The sequence below is a fragment of the Heterodontus francisci genome, chromosome 25 (assembly GCF_036365525.1).
Source record: "Heterodontus francisci isolate sHetFra1 chromosome 25, sHetFra1.hap1, whole genome shotgun sequence".
Classification (NCBI taxonomy): domain Eukaryota; kingdom Metazoa; phylum Chordata; class Chondrichthyes; order Heterodontiformes; family Heterodontidae; genus Heterodontus; species Heterodontus francisci.
This window is the reverse complement of record NC_090395.1, coordinates 35,288,637-35,301,369: the sequence shown is the minus strand read 5'-3', so window position 1 is coordinate 35,301,369 and position 12,733 is coordinate 35,288,637. Positions and strand designations below refer to the sequence as shown.

Sequence of the window (12,733 nt, the reverse complement as noted above, 5' to 3'; positions counted from 1 at the left end):
AAATCCTAAAAATCAATACAGTTCACTAGTTAAAATAAACCTTACTCAAAAAAAACCTGCTACTCACTTGTTCCTTATTATTAAGTTATTTACATACACACCCTAACAATAGTGTACCAAGCCAGTGATTTAGAGTTATTCCCTAACAGCAGTTACTCATCAACCAATCACCTTGTACCTTTCCTGTGACATCACTATTCACTTTGTTTTCAAACTCCGCCGCGCCTGGACTCTTCTCCCGGAAGATAAGTGCTCTAGGCTGCGATCCTCAGGCTCTATTTATCCACTCCTAGCTCAGTGTTCTCCCCACAGTTCCACATCTCTCCGCTGCTCTCCAGGAAGGTAAGTACCTATTGTTAGGGAGCCTATAAACTACTCCCACCAGTGTTTTCGGCCCCTTGCTGCTTCTTGGCTCCACCTAAACTAATTCTACATCTTCATTTTCCAAGGTAAAAATCCTTTCTCCCTGTCCATATCACATCCTTTATCATCAGGGCTACCACCACCGCACCTCTTCCATTTTACTTATCTCTTAAAAGTCGAGTATACTGGAATATTTACTTCCCAATCTTGGTCACTCTGCAATCATAATAGCAATTAATGGGTTTCACCTATCTGTGCTTTTAATTAATCTATTTTTTGCAAATGCTTCATGCAAATAGCACTTTTAGTTTTTTTTTCTATTATTCCCCGATGTCACCTTAGTGTCTAATGTTCAACTCTGTTCCTTCCTGGTCCACTTGGCTTATTTTTACCCAAATCACTTCTCTGCTTTACAGCCTTGACATTTCTCTTACTGCTTTTAAGTTTACCCTTTCCTGAATCCTCCCACCAGCAGCACCCTCCCCCAACCACAACTCCCCCACCGCCTTTCATTAGTTTACAGCTCTTTCTATCGCCAGTGATATTCGATTCACCAGGATACTAGTCCCAGCCTGGTTTAAGTGCAACCTTCCCCAACATAACAGCTCAGCTCCCTCTTCACTCAGCACTGGTGCTGGTAACCACGAATCGAAGCACCTGCCTCCCATACCATTCAACCTTCTAATCTGTTTCCAAGTGGCTCAGGTAACAATCTAGAGATTATTACCCATGAGGTTCTGCGTTTTAACTTCAATCTTGGCTCCTCAAACTTTCCCAGCAGAACCACATTCCTAGCTCTACCTATGTCATTGGTTCCTATGTGGACCATGACAAGTGGAACCTTGACAATGATCTCTAGCAGTTATCCTACCATTGACTTTAGATTCACTGACCTGTAGTTACTAGGTTTATTGATATTTGCAATCTTACAGTCCTCTGGCACTTCTCCAATATCCAAGGAGGATTAAAAGTCTGTGGTCAGACCTGGTCAGAAAATGCTAACTATAAATCAATGATAATGATCAGATTGGGCATAGTCAACATGGATTTATGACTGGGAAATCATGTTTGACGAATCTGTTGGGAGTTTTTTTTGAGGATGTTACAAGCAGAACTGACAAAGGGGAGTCAGTGGACGTGGTATGCTTGGATTTTCAAAAGGCCTTTGATAAAGTCCCCAAGAGGTTGGTTAGCAAAATTAAAGCACATGGGATAGGAGGTAAACACTGGCATGGGTTAAGGATTGTTTAACAGGCAGAAAACAGAAAGTAGGAATAAACGGGCCATTCTCACGTTGGCAGGCTGTGACTAGTGGGGCACTGCTGGGTTCAGTGCTTGGGGGCCCAGCTGTTCACAATATATATCAATGATTTGGATGTGGGGACCAAATGTAATATTTCCAAGTTCACGGATGACACAAAACTAGGTGGGAATGTGTGTTGTGAGGAAGAGGCAAAGTGGCTTCTGCAGAGTATTTCTTAAATGGTAAGAGATTAGAAAATGTCGATGTACAAAGGGACCTGGGTGTCCTTGTCAATAAGTCACTGAAAGCTGACATGCAGGTGCAGCAAGCAAATAAGAAGGCTAAAAAGTATGTCAGCCTTTATCACAAGAGCATTTGAGTACAGAGTAGTGAAGTCTTGCTTCAATTCTAAAGAACCTTGGCTACACCTCACCTAGAGCACGGTGTGCAGTTTTAGTCCGCTTACCTTAGGAAGGATATTATTGCCATACAGGGAGTGCAACGAAGGTTCACCAGACTTGTTCCCGAGATGGTGGGATTGTCCTCTGAAGGGAGATTGGGGAAACTGGGACTCGTTTTTTCGAGAGTTTCAAAGACTGAGAAGTGATCTCATTGAAACCTACAAAATACTTAAAAGGGATAGACAGGTCGATGCAGCTAAGATGTTCCCTCTGGTTGGGGAGTCTAGAACCAGTAGACACAATTTCTAAATAAAGGTGGAAGCCACTTAAGACAGAGATGAGGAGAAATTTCTTTACTCAGAAGGTTGTGAATCTTTGGAATTCTCTACCCCAGAGGGCTGTGGAAGCTCAGCCAGTGAGTATGTTCAAAGCAGAGATTGACAGATTTCTAAATACAAATGACAAAGGGATATGAGGATAGTGTGGGGAAAAAGGCATCGAAGTGGATGATAAGCCATGATCATACTGAATGGCAGAACAGGTTCAATGGGCTGAATGGCCTATTCCTATGTTCCTAATACTTTGCCACATAAATTGAACTTAGAGTACATCAAGAAAATTATAGGCCTGTTCATACCTAAGGAAAAATATGCTGAAAGAAAAATACTGGGAACAGATTGGCTGTTGAAGAAAATCTGATCATGACAGAAATACTGGCAAAAGCATGCCAGTATTTAGGCATTTCAAATAAGCATGGTGCAGTGCAAGTCTGCCCAGACTGAAGGCCGGCTGGGATCAATCTTTCTTACTAGTTTTATGTGGTGGGGGGGTAATTTATTAATCAGTCACTGCTATGCTGCTGATGGACTGAAACAATGAAGATGGACTAAAGGAGGGAAGATGACAAAGTATGATCAAATAAAAACAAGAAATGCTGGAAATACTCAGCAGGTCTGGCAACATCTCTGGAGATAGAAGCAGAGTTAACGTTTCAGGTCAGTGACCCTTCTTCAGAACTGTCAAATATTAGAAATGTGAAAGGTTTTAAGCAAGTAAAGTTTAGTTTTGGTGACTGCAGCTTGACTGTAGCGGAGGTGCGAGAGCGAGCTAACAGCTGGGAAGTCAATTTCAGTGGAAGTTTAGAAGTTAATTCCCTTTTGTTTTCGGAGGACCAGGGGACTGCTGGTTTTGGTGACTGCAGCTTGACTGCAGCAGAGGTGCGAGAACGAGCTAACAGCTGGGAAGTCAATTTCAGTGGTAGTTTAGAAGTTAATTCCCTTTTGTTTTCGGAGGACCAGGGGACTGCTGGATAAGTAGAAACTATATATTTGGATGGTGGCTGTACCCGAGACACGACACGTGTAGTGTCTCCCACCCACCCTCCTCCTCCTCTAACCAAAAAAAAAGGACTCTGTTGTGTTGATAAGGTAAGCTTTTAATTTAAGTTCTGTCCGTTGGATTGCTAACCTAACAAGTTCTGACTTTTTTTTTTGGTTTTTCAGTAGTTTTGTTGGGAATTTAGAATAGAGGGAATGGAAGTTAAGGCAGTTGTATGTTCCTCCTGCAGAATGTGGGAGGTAAGGGTCGCCAAGAGTGTCCCTGCTGACTGCATCTGCGGGAAGTGCACCCAACTCCAGCTCCTCGAGAACCGCGTTAGGGAGCTGGAGCTGGATGAACTTCGGATCATTCGGGAGGCGGAGGGGGTTATTGAGAGGAGTTATGGGGAGGTAGTCACACCTCAGGTAAAAGAAGTAGGTAGATGGGTTACCGTCAGGGGAAGGAGAGGGAACCAGCAGGCAGTGCAGGGATCCCCTGTGGCCGTTTCCCTCAACAACAGGTATACCGTTTTGGATACTGTTGCGGGGGACGACTTACCAGGGGTAAGCAATGGGGTACAGGTATCTGGCACAGACTGTCCCTGTTGCTCAGAAGGGAAAGGGGAAGAGGAGCAGAGCATTAGTCAATGGGGACTCCATAGTTAGGGGAACAGATAGGAGGTTCTGTGGGAACGAGAGAGACTCACGGTTGGTATGTTGCCTCCCAGGTGCCAGGGTTCGTGATGTCTCGGATCGTGCTTTTGGGATCCTTAAGGGGGAGGGGGAGCAGCCCCAAGTCGTGGTCCACATAGGCACCGACATAGGTAGGAAGAGAGATGGGGATTTAAGACAGAAATTCAGGGAGCTAGGGTGGAAAGCTTAGAGCGAGAACAAACAGAGTTGTTATCTCTGGGTTGTTGCCCGTGCCACGTGATAGCGAAGCGAGGAATAGGGAGAGAGAGGAGTTGAACACGTGGCTGCAGGGATGGTGCAAGAGGGAGGGTTTTGGTTTCCTGGATAACTGGGGCTCTTTCTGGGGTAGGTGGGACCTCTACAAACAGGATGATCTTCACCTGAACCAGAGGGGTACCAATATCCTGGGGGGGGGTGGGGGAAGATTTGCTAGTGCTCTTCGGGGGGGGGTTTAAACTAATTCAGCAGGGGGATGGGAACCTAAATTGTAGTTCCAGTGTACAGGATGTTGAGAGTAGTGAGGTCAGGGATAAGGTTACAAGGACGCAAGAGGGCACTGGCAAGCAAGAACCTGGTTTAAAGTGTGTCTACTTCAACGCCAGGAGCATCCGGAATAAGGTTGGTGAGCTTGCAGCATGGGTTGGTACCTGGGATCTCGATGTAGTGGCCATTTCGGAGACATGGGTAGAGCAGGGGCAGGAATGGATGTTGCAGGTTCCGGGATTTAGATGTTTCAGTAAGAACAGAGAAGATGGTAAAAGAGTGGGGGGTGTGGCATTGTTAATCAAGGAGAGTATTACAGCGACACAAAGGACGTTTGAGGACTCGTCTACTGAGGTAGTATGGGCCGAGGTTAGCAACAGGCGAGATGAGGTCACCCTGTTGGGAGTCTTTTATAGACCTCCAAATAGTTCGAGAGATGTAGAGGAAAGGATAGCGAAGATGATTCTCGACAGAGGCGAGAGTAACAGGGTAGTTGTTATGGGGGACTTTAACTTTCCAAATATCGACTGGAAATACTATAGTTTGAGTACTTTAGATGGGTCAGTTTTTGTCCAGTGTGTGCAGGAGGGTTTTCTGACACAGTATGTAGACAGGCCAACCAGGGGCGATGCCACATTGGATTTGGTACTGGGTAATGAACCCGGCCAGGTGTTAGATTTAGATGTAGGTGAGCACTTTGGTGATAGTGATCACAATTCGGTTAGGTTTACCTTAGCGATGGGCAGGGACAGGTATATTCCGCAGGGCAAGAATTATAGCTGGGGGAAAGGAAATGATGATGCGATTAGGCAAGATTTAGGATGCGTAGGATGGGAACAATCGAAATGTGGAGCTTATTCAAGGAGCAGCTACTGCGTGTCCTTGATAAGTATGTACCGGTCAGGCAGGGAGGAAGTTGTCGAGCGAGGGAGCCGTGGTTTACTAAAGAAGTTGAAGCGCTTGTCAAGAGGAAGAAGGCGGCTTATGTTAGGATGAGACGTGAAGGCTCAGTTAGGGCGCTTGAGAGTTACAAGCTAGCCAGGAAGGATCTAAAGGGAGAGCTAAGAAGAGCAAGGAGAGGACACGAGAAGTCATTGGCGGAGAGGATCAGGGAAAACCCTAAGGCTTTCTATAGGTATATCAGGAATAAAAGAATGACTAGAGTTAGATTAGGGCCAATCAAGGATATTAGTGGGAAGTTGTGTGTGGAATCAGAGGAGATAGGGGAAGTGTTAAATGAATATTTTGCGTCAGTATTTACAGTAGAGAAAGAAAATGTTGTCGAGAATACTGAGATTCAGACGACTAGGCTAGATGGGATTGAGGTTCGCAAGGAGGAGGTGTTATCAATTTTGGAAAGTGTGAAAATAGATAAGTCCCCTGGGCCAGATGGGATTTATCCTAGGATTCTCTGGGAAGCCAGGGAGGAGATTGCAGAGCCTTTGTCCTTGATCTTTATGTCGTCATTGTCGACAGGAATAGTGCCGGAAGACTGGAGGATAGCAAATGTTGTCCCCTTGTTCAAGAAGGGGAGAGAGACAGCCCTGGTAATTTTAGACCTGTGAGCCTTACTTCGGTTGTGGGTAAAATGTTGGAAAAGGTTATAAGAGACAGGATTTATAATCATCTTGAAAAGAATAAGTTCGTTAGCGATAGTCAGCACGGTTTTGTGACGGGTAGGTCGTGCCTCACAAACCTTATTGAGTTTTTCGAGAAGGTGACCAAACAGGTGGATGAGGGTAAAGCAGTGGATGTGGTGTATATGGATTTCAGTAAGGCGTTTGATAAGGTTCCCCATGGTAGGCTATTGCAGAAAATACGGAAGTATGGGGTTGAAGGTGATTTAGAGCTTTGGATCAGAAATTGGCTAGCTGAAAGACGACAGAGGGTGGTGGTTGATGGCAAATGTTCATCCTGGAGTTTAGTTACTAATGGTGTACCGCAAGGATCTGTTTTGGGGCCACTGCTGTTTGTCATTTTTATAAATGACCTGGAAGAGGGTGTAGAAGGGTGGGTTAGTAAATTTGCGGATGACACTAAGGTCGGTGGAGTTGTGGATAGTGCCGAAGGATGTTGTAGGGTACAGAGGGACATAGATAGGCTGCAGAGCTGGGCTGAGAGATGGCAAATGGAGTTTAATGCGGAAATGTGCGAGGTGATTCACTTTGGAAGGAGTAACAGGAATGCAGAGTACTGGGCTAATGGGAAGATTCTTGGTAGCGTAGATGAACAGAGAGATCTTGGTGTCCAGGTGCATAAATCCCTGAAGGTTGCTACCTAGGTTAATAGGGCTGTTAAGAAGGCATATGGTGTGTTAGCTTTTATTAGTAGGGGGATCGAGTTTCGGAGCCACGATGTCATGCTGCAGCTGTACAAAACTCTGGTGAGACCGCACCTGGAGTATTGCGTGCAGTTCTGGTCACCGCATTATAGGAAGGATGTGGAAGCTATGGAAAGGGTGCAGAGGAGATTTACTAGGATGTTGCCTGGTATGGAGGGAAGGTCTTACGAGGAAAGGCTGAGGGACTTGAGGTTGTTCTCATTGGAGGGAAGGAGGAGGAGAGGTGACTTAATAGAGACATATAAGATAATCAGAGGGTTAGATAGGGTGGATAGTGAGAGTCTTTTTCCTTGGATGGTGATGGCAAACACGAGGGGACATAGCTTTAAGTTGAGGGGTGATAGATATAGGACAGATGTCAGAGGTAGTTTCTTTACTCAGAGAGTAGTAGGGGCGTGGAACGCCCTGCCTGCAACAGTAGTAGACTCGCCAACTTTAAGGGCATTTAAGTGGTCATTGGATAGACATATGGATGAAAATGGAATAGTGTAGGTCAGATGGTTTCACAGGTCGGCGCAACATCGAGGGCCGAAGGGCCTGGACTGCGCTGTAATGTTCTAATTCTAAAGCGGGGGTGGGGCAAGAGATAACAAAGGAGAAGGTGTAGATAGGACAAGGTCACAGAGAATAACCGAGCAGAAGGCCATGGAGCAAAGGCAAACAATATGTTAATGGTGTGTTGAAAGACAAAGCATTAGTACAGATAGGGTGTTAATGGACTGAAAACTGAACAGCAGCAAGCACAAACATGAAAAAAACCGTGGGTAAGCAAACTGAACAAACTGAGATGAAATAAAATAAAACAAAAGAAAAATAACTAAAAATAAAAGTAAAATGGGGGGCCCCATCATGCTCTGAAATTATTGAACTCAATGTTCAGTCCGGCAGGCTGTAGTGTGCCTAATCGGTAAATGAGATGCTGTTCCTGGAGTTTGCGTTGATGTTCACTGGACCACTGCAGCAATCCCGGGACAGAGATGTGAGCATGAGAGCAGGGGGGAGTGTTGAAATGGCAAGCAACTGGAAGCTCGGGGTCATGCTTTCAGACTGAGCGGAGGTGTTCCGCAAAGCGGTCACCCAGTCTGCGTTTGGTCTCCCCAATGTAGAGGAGACCACATTGTGAGCAGCAAATACAGTATACTGCATTGAAAGTACAATTAAATTGCTGCTTCACCTGAAAGGAGTGTTTGGGGCCTGGGATAGTGAGCAGACAGGAGGTAAATGGGCAGGTATTACACCTCCTGCGTTTGCAGGGGAAGGTGCCGTAGGCAGGGGACGAGGTGGTGGGGGTAATGGAGGAGTGGACCAGGGTGTCGCGGAGGGAACGATCCCTTCGGAATGCTGACAGGGGAAGGGAGGGGAAGATGCGTTTGGTAGTGGCATCACGCTGGAAGTGGCGGAAATGGCGGAGGATGATCCTTTGGATATGGAGGCTGATGGGGTGGAAAGTGAGGACAAGGGGAACCCTGTCGCGGTTCTGGGAGGGAGGGGAAGGGGTGAGGGTAGAGGTGCGGGAAATGGGCTGGACACGGTTGAGGGCCTTGTCAACCACAGTGGGGAGGAATCCTCAGTTGAGGAAAAAGGAAGATATATCAGAAGCGCTGTCATGAAAGGTAGCATCATCAGAGCAGATGCGTCGGAGACGGAGAAACTGGGAGAATGGAATGGAGTCCTTACAGGAGGCAGGGTGTGAAGTGTAATCGAGGTAGCTGTGGGAGTATCTTGGGGCGGCACAGTGGCAAGCACCACAGCCTCACAGCTCCAGCGACCCGGGTTCAATTCTGGGTACTGCCTGTGTGGAGTTTGCAAGTTCTCCCTGTGTCTGCGTGGGTTTTCTCCTGGTGCTCCGGTTTCCTCCCACATGCCAAAGACTTGCAGGTTGATAGGTTAATTGGCCATTATAAATTGCCCCTAGTATAGGTATGTGGTAGGGAAATATAGGGACAGGTGGGGATGTGGTAGGAATATGGAATTAGTGTAGGATTAGTATAAATGGGTGGTTGATGGTCGGCACAGACTCGGTGGGCCGAAGGGCCTGTTTCAGTGCTGTATCTCTAAATAATAGTATCTTGATACTTTGTCATCTTCCATCCTATAAATTTAAACATTTCCAAACACAGCAACTGAGAATAGCAGAGCTGGGGGGAAAAGCAGCAGCTCAATCAAGGAAAAGTGGTGTTTCACACATATTCTATTCAGGATCAGCCAAGAATACAGAAACATTTATTTCCTGGGAGCCATTTCTTAAAACTGCAATGCACACTTTTCTCCTTTCACATCTTTCTCCTTCTCCCTTCCTCACCAGCTACCCTCTGATTTTGGAACTAATTGGTCCATTTTTTGCGTTTGGGCCCACATACCGATTATCACATAGAATTACACAGAAAATACACCACAGATTCAGGCCATTTCAGCCCAACTATGCCCATATATGCTCCACTCAAGTCTCCTCCCATCCTTCCTCATCTAACTCTCAATATAACCCTCAATTCCCTTCTCCCTCATATGTTTATCTAGCTTCCTCTTAAAATGCATCTATACAATTCACCTTAACCACTCCCCGTGGTAGTGAGTTCCACATTCTCAACACTTTCTGGGTAAAGATTATCAATAATCAGTTTCCCTACTACTGGTAACAGGTTAACTGGCCTATAGAGTTCCCCATTTTCTCTCTCCCTCCTTTCTTCATACTGGGTTACGTTTGCTATCTTCTAATTTATTGGAACCATTTTAGAACCTAGGAAATTCTGCAGGATCAAAACCAAAGCATATACTATCTCCATAGCCACCTTTCTAAAACTGCAAGCCATCAAATCCAGGGGATTTGTTGTCTTTTATTCCTTAATTTCGCCAGTACTATTTCTTTACCAATACTAACTTCTTTAAGTTAGTCATTCTCCCATCATTTCAAGAATTTCCCGTGTCTTCTTCCATGAAGACAGATACAAAGTATTTGCCGTCTCTGCCATTTGTTTATTCCCCATTGGAATTTCTCCCAACCCTGCCGCTAAGGGACCACTTTTACTTATCTCTTCCTTTTTAGATACCTAATAAAAGCTTTTATCTTCTGTTCTTATGTCTGTAGCTAGTTTACTCTTGTATCATATTTTCTCTATCAATTTGTCATCCTTTGCTAAATTTTAAAATCCTCCCAATCCTCAGGCTTACTATTCTTATTGGCAATATTTTAAGTCTCTCCCTTGAATCCAATACCATCTTTAATTTTTCTTTTTAGCTGCCACAGTTGGACCACCTTTCCTATGGGTTTTTATTCCTCAAGGGAATGTATATTTGTTGAAAATTTTAAATTAATTCTTTAGATGTTTGTCATTGCTTGTCTACAGTCACATCTTCTAATCTAGTTTCCTAATCTAGCCAACTCTCCCCTCATACCTTTGTTTAGAATGAAGTTTTGGAATTAACCAAATCACTCTGAAATTCAATATAAAATGTTATCATATGATCACTCTCCTCCAGAAGCTCCTTTACTACAGGGTTATAAATTAACTCTCTCATTGCACTGTAACTTGAATTAAGCATGTTCCCCCATTGGTTCCTCAACACACTGATCTAGAAAACTATTTTGTATACATTCCATAAATTCATCCTCCACAATATTACTGGAAATATGGTTTGCCCAGTCTAAATGATTACAGACCCCCATGATTACAGCATTATCCTTGTTACATGCACCTCTAATTTTTTGATTTATACACTTCCTGACCCTACAACTAGAATCATAGAAAGTTTAAGGCACAGAAAGAGACCACTTGGCCCATCAAGTCCGTGCCATTCGAAAAACGATCCACCCATTCGAATCCCACCTTCCAACATTTGGTCCATAGCCCTGCAGCTTACAGCACTTCAGGTGCACATCCAGACACCTTTTGAATGAGTTGAGGGTTTCTGCCTCAACTACCCCTTCAAGCAGCGAGTTCCAAACCATCACCACCCTCTGGGTGAAAAAGTTTTTCCTCACCTCCCCTCTAATTTTTCTACCAATCACTTTAAATCTATGGCCCCTCGTCACTGACCCCTCTGCTAAGGTGAATAGACCTCCACAAAATTTTGTACATTTCACTCAGATCTCCCCTCAGCCTCCTCTATTCCAAGGAGAACAACCCCAGCCTATCCAATCTTTCCTCATAGCTGCATTTTCCCAGTCCTGGCAACATCCTCGTAAATCTCCTCTGTACCCTCTCAAGTACAATTACATCCTTTCTGTAATGAGGTGACTAGAACTGCACACAGTACTCAAGTTGTGGCCTAACCTATGAGTTATACAGTTCCAGCATAACCTCCCTGCTCTTGTATTCTACACCTCAGCTAATAAAGGAAAGGATTCCATATGCCTTCTTAACCACCTTATCGACCTGTCCTGCTACCTTCAGGGGTCTGTGGACATGCACTCCAAGGCCCCTCACTATCCTCTACACTTCAATATTTTCCCATTATTCATGTATTCCTTTGCCTTGTCTGACCTCCCCAAATGCATGACCTCACACTTCTCCAAGTTGAATTCCATTTGCCACTTTTCTGCTCCCTTGACCAGACCATCAATATTTTCCTACAGCCTACAACTATCCTCCTCGCTATCTACCACACAGACAATCTTTGTGTCGTCCGCAAACTTCTTGATCATACCCCCTACATTTACGTCCAAATTGTTAATATACACCACAAAAAGCAGGGGACCCAGTACTGAGCCCTGCAGAACGCCACTGGAAACAGCCCTCCAATCCCTAAAACAGGCATCAACAATTACCCTTTGTTTCCTGCCACTGAGCCAATTCGGTATCCACCTTGCTGCATTTCCCTGGATCCCATGGGATTTTATTTTTTTAAACCAATCTGCCATGTGGGATCTTGTCAAAAGCCTTGCTAAAATCCATGTAGACCACATCGACTGCACTACTCTCATCTATCATGAATGTTACTTCAAAAAATTCGATCAAGTTGGTCAAACAAGATCTTCCCTTAACAAATCCATGCTGACTAACCTTGATTAACCTGTGCCTTTCTAAGTGACAGTTTATCCTGTCTCTCAGAATAGATTCCAATAATTTACCCACTACTGAGGTTAGACTGACTGGCGTGTAATTATTCGGTCTATCCTTCACTCCCTTTTTAAACAGAGGTACAATGTTAGCAATTCTCCAATCCTCCAGCACCACACCTGTATCCAGTGAGGACTGGAAAATGATGGTCAGACCTTCTGCTATTTCATCTCTTGCTTCTTTTAACAGCCTAGGGTACATTTCATCTGGCCCTGATGATTTATCAACTTTCAAGGATGCTAATCCCATTAATACTTCCTCTCTCCTTACGTTTATCACATCCAATACTTCACACTCTTCCTCCTTAACTACAATACTTGCATCCTCTCCCTCTTTTGTGAAGACATGCGCAAAGTATTAATTAAGAACCATACCAACATCGTCCGCTCCTAGACATAGTTAACATTTTAGGTCTTTTATGAGCCCTACTCTCTCCTTAGTTATCCTCTTACTCTTAATGTATTGATAAAAACATCTTTGGGTTCATTTAGATTTTGCTTGCCAATATTCTTTCATGCCCTCTCTTTGCTTTCCTAATTTCATTTTTGATTTCATCCCTCCACTCTCTATACTCCTCTCGGCTTTCTGTAGTATTGAGTTCTCGGTGTCGGACATAAGCTTTCCTTTTCTGCCTCATCTTACCCTGTAGGCTCCTTGACATCCATGGGGCTCTAGATTTGACCGCCTCACCCTTTTTCTTTGTGAGAACATGTTTACTCTGAGGCCCTTGAATCTCCCCTTTGAATGCCTCCCACTGTTCAGACACTGATTTACCTTCAAGTAGCTGCTTCCAGACCACTTTCGCTAAATCACTCTTCAGTTCAGTAAAGTTGGCC

The 12,733-nt window shown here is 44.5% G+C and overlaps 1 protein-coding gene across 6 annotated transcripts in view; it reads right to left on the bottom strand.

Annotated features, from left to right (window-relative positions):
- The window catches only part of LOC137383819 (ankyrin repeat and SAM domain-containing protein 1A-like), a 549,597-nt gene that overhangs the window by 452,373 nt on the left and 84,491 nt on the right, over positions 1 to 12,733 (bottom strand). The window lies entirely within an intron of this gene.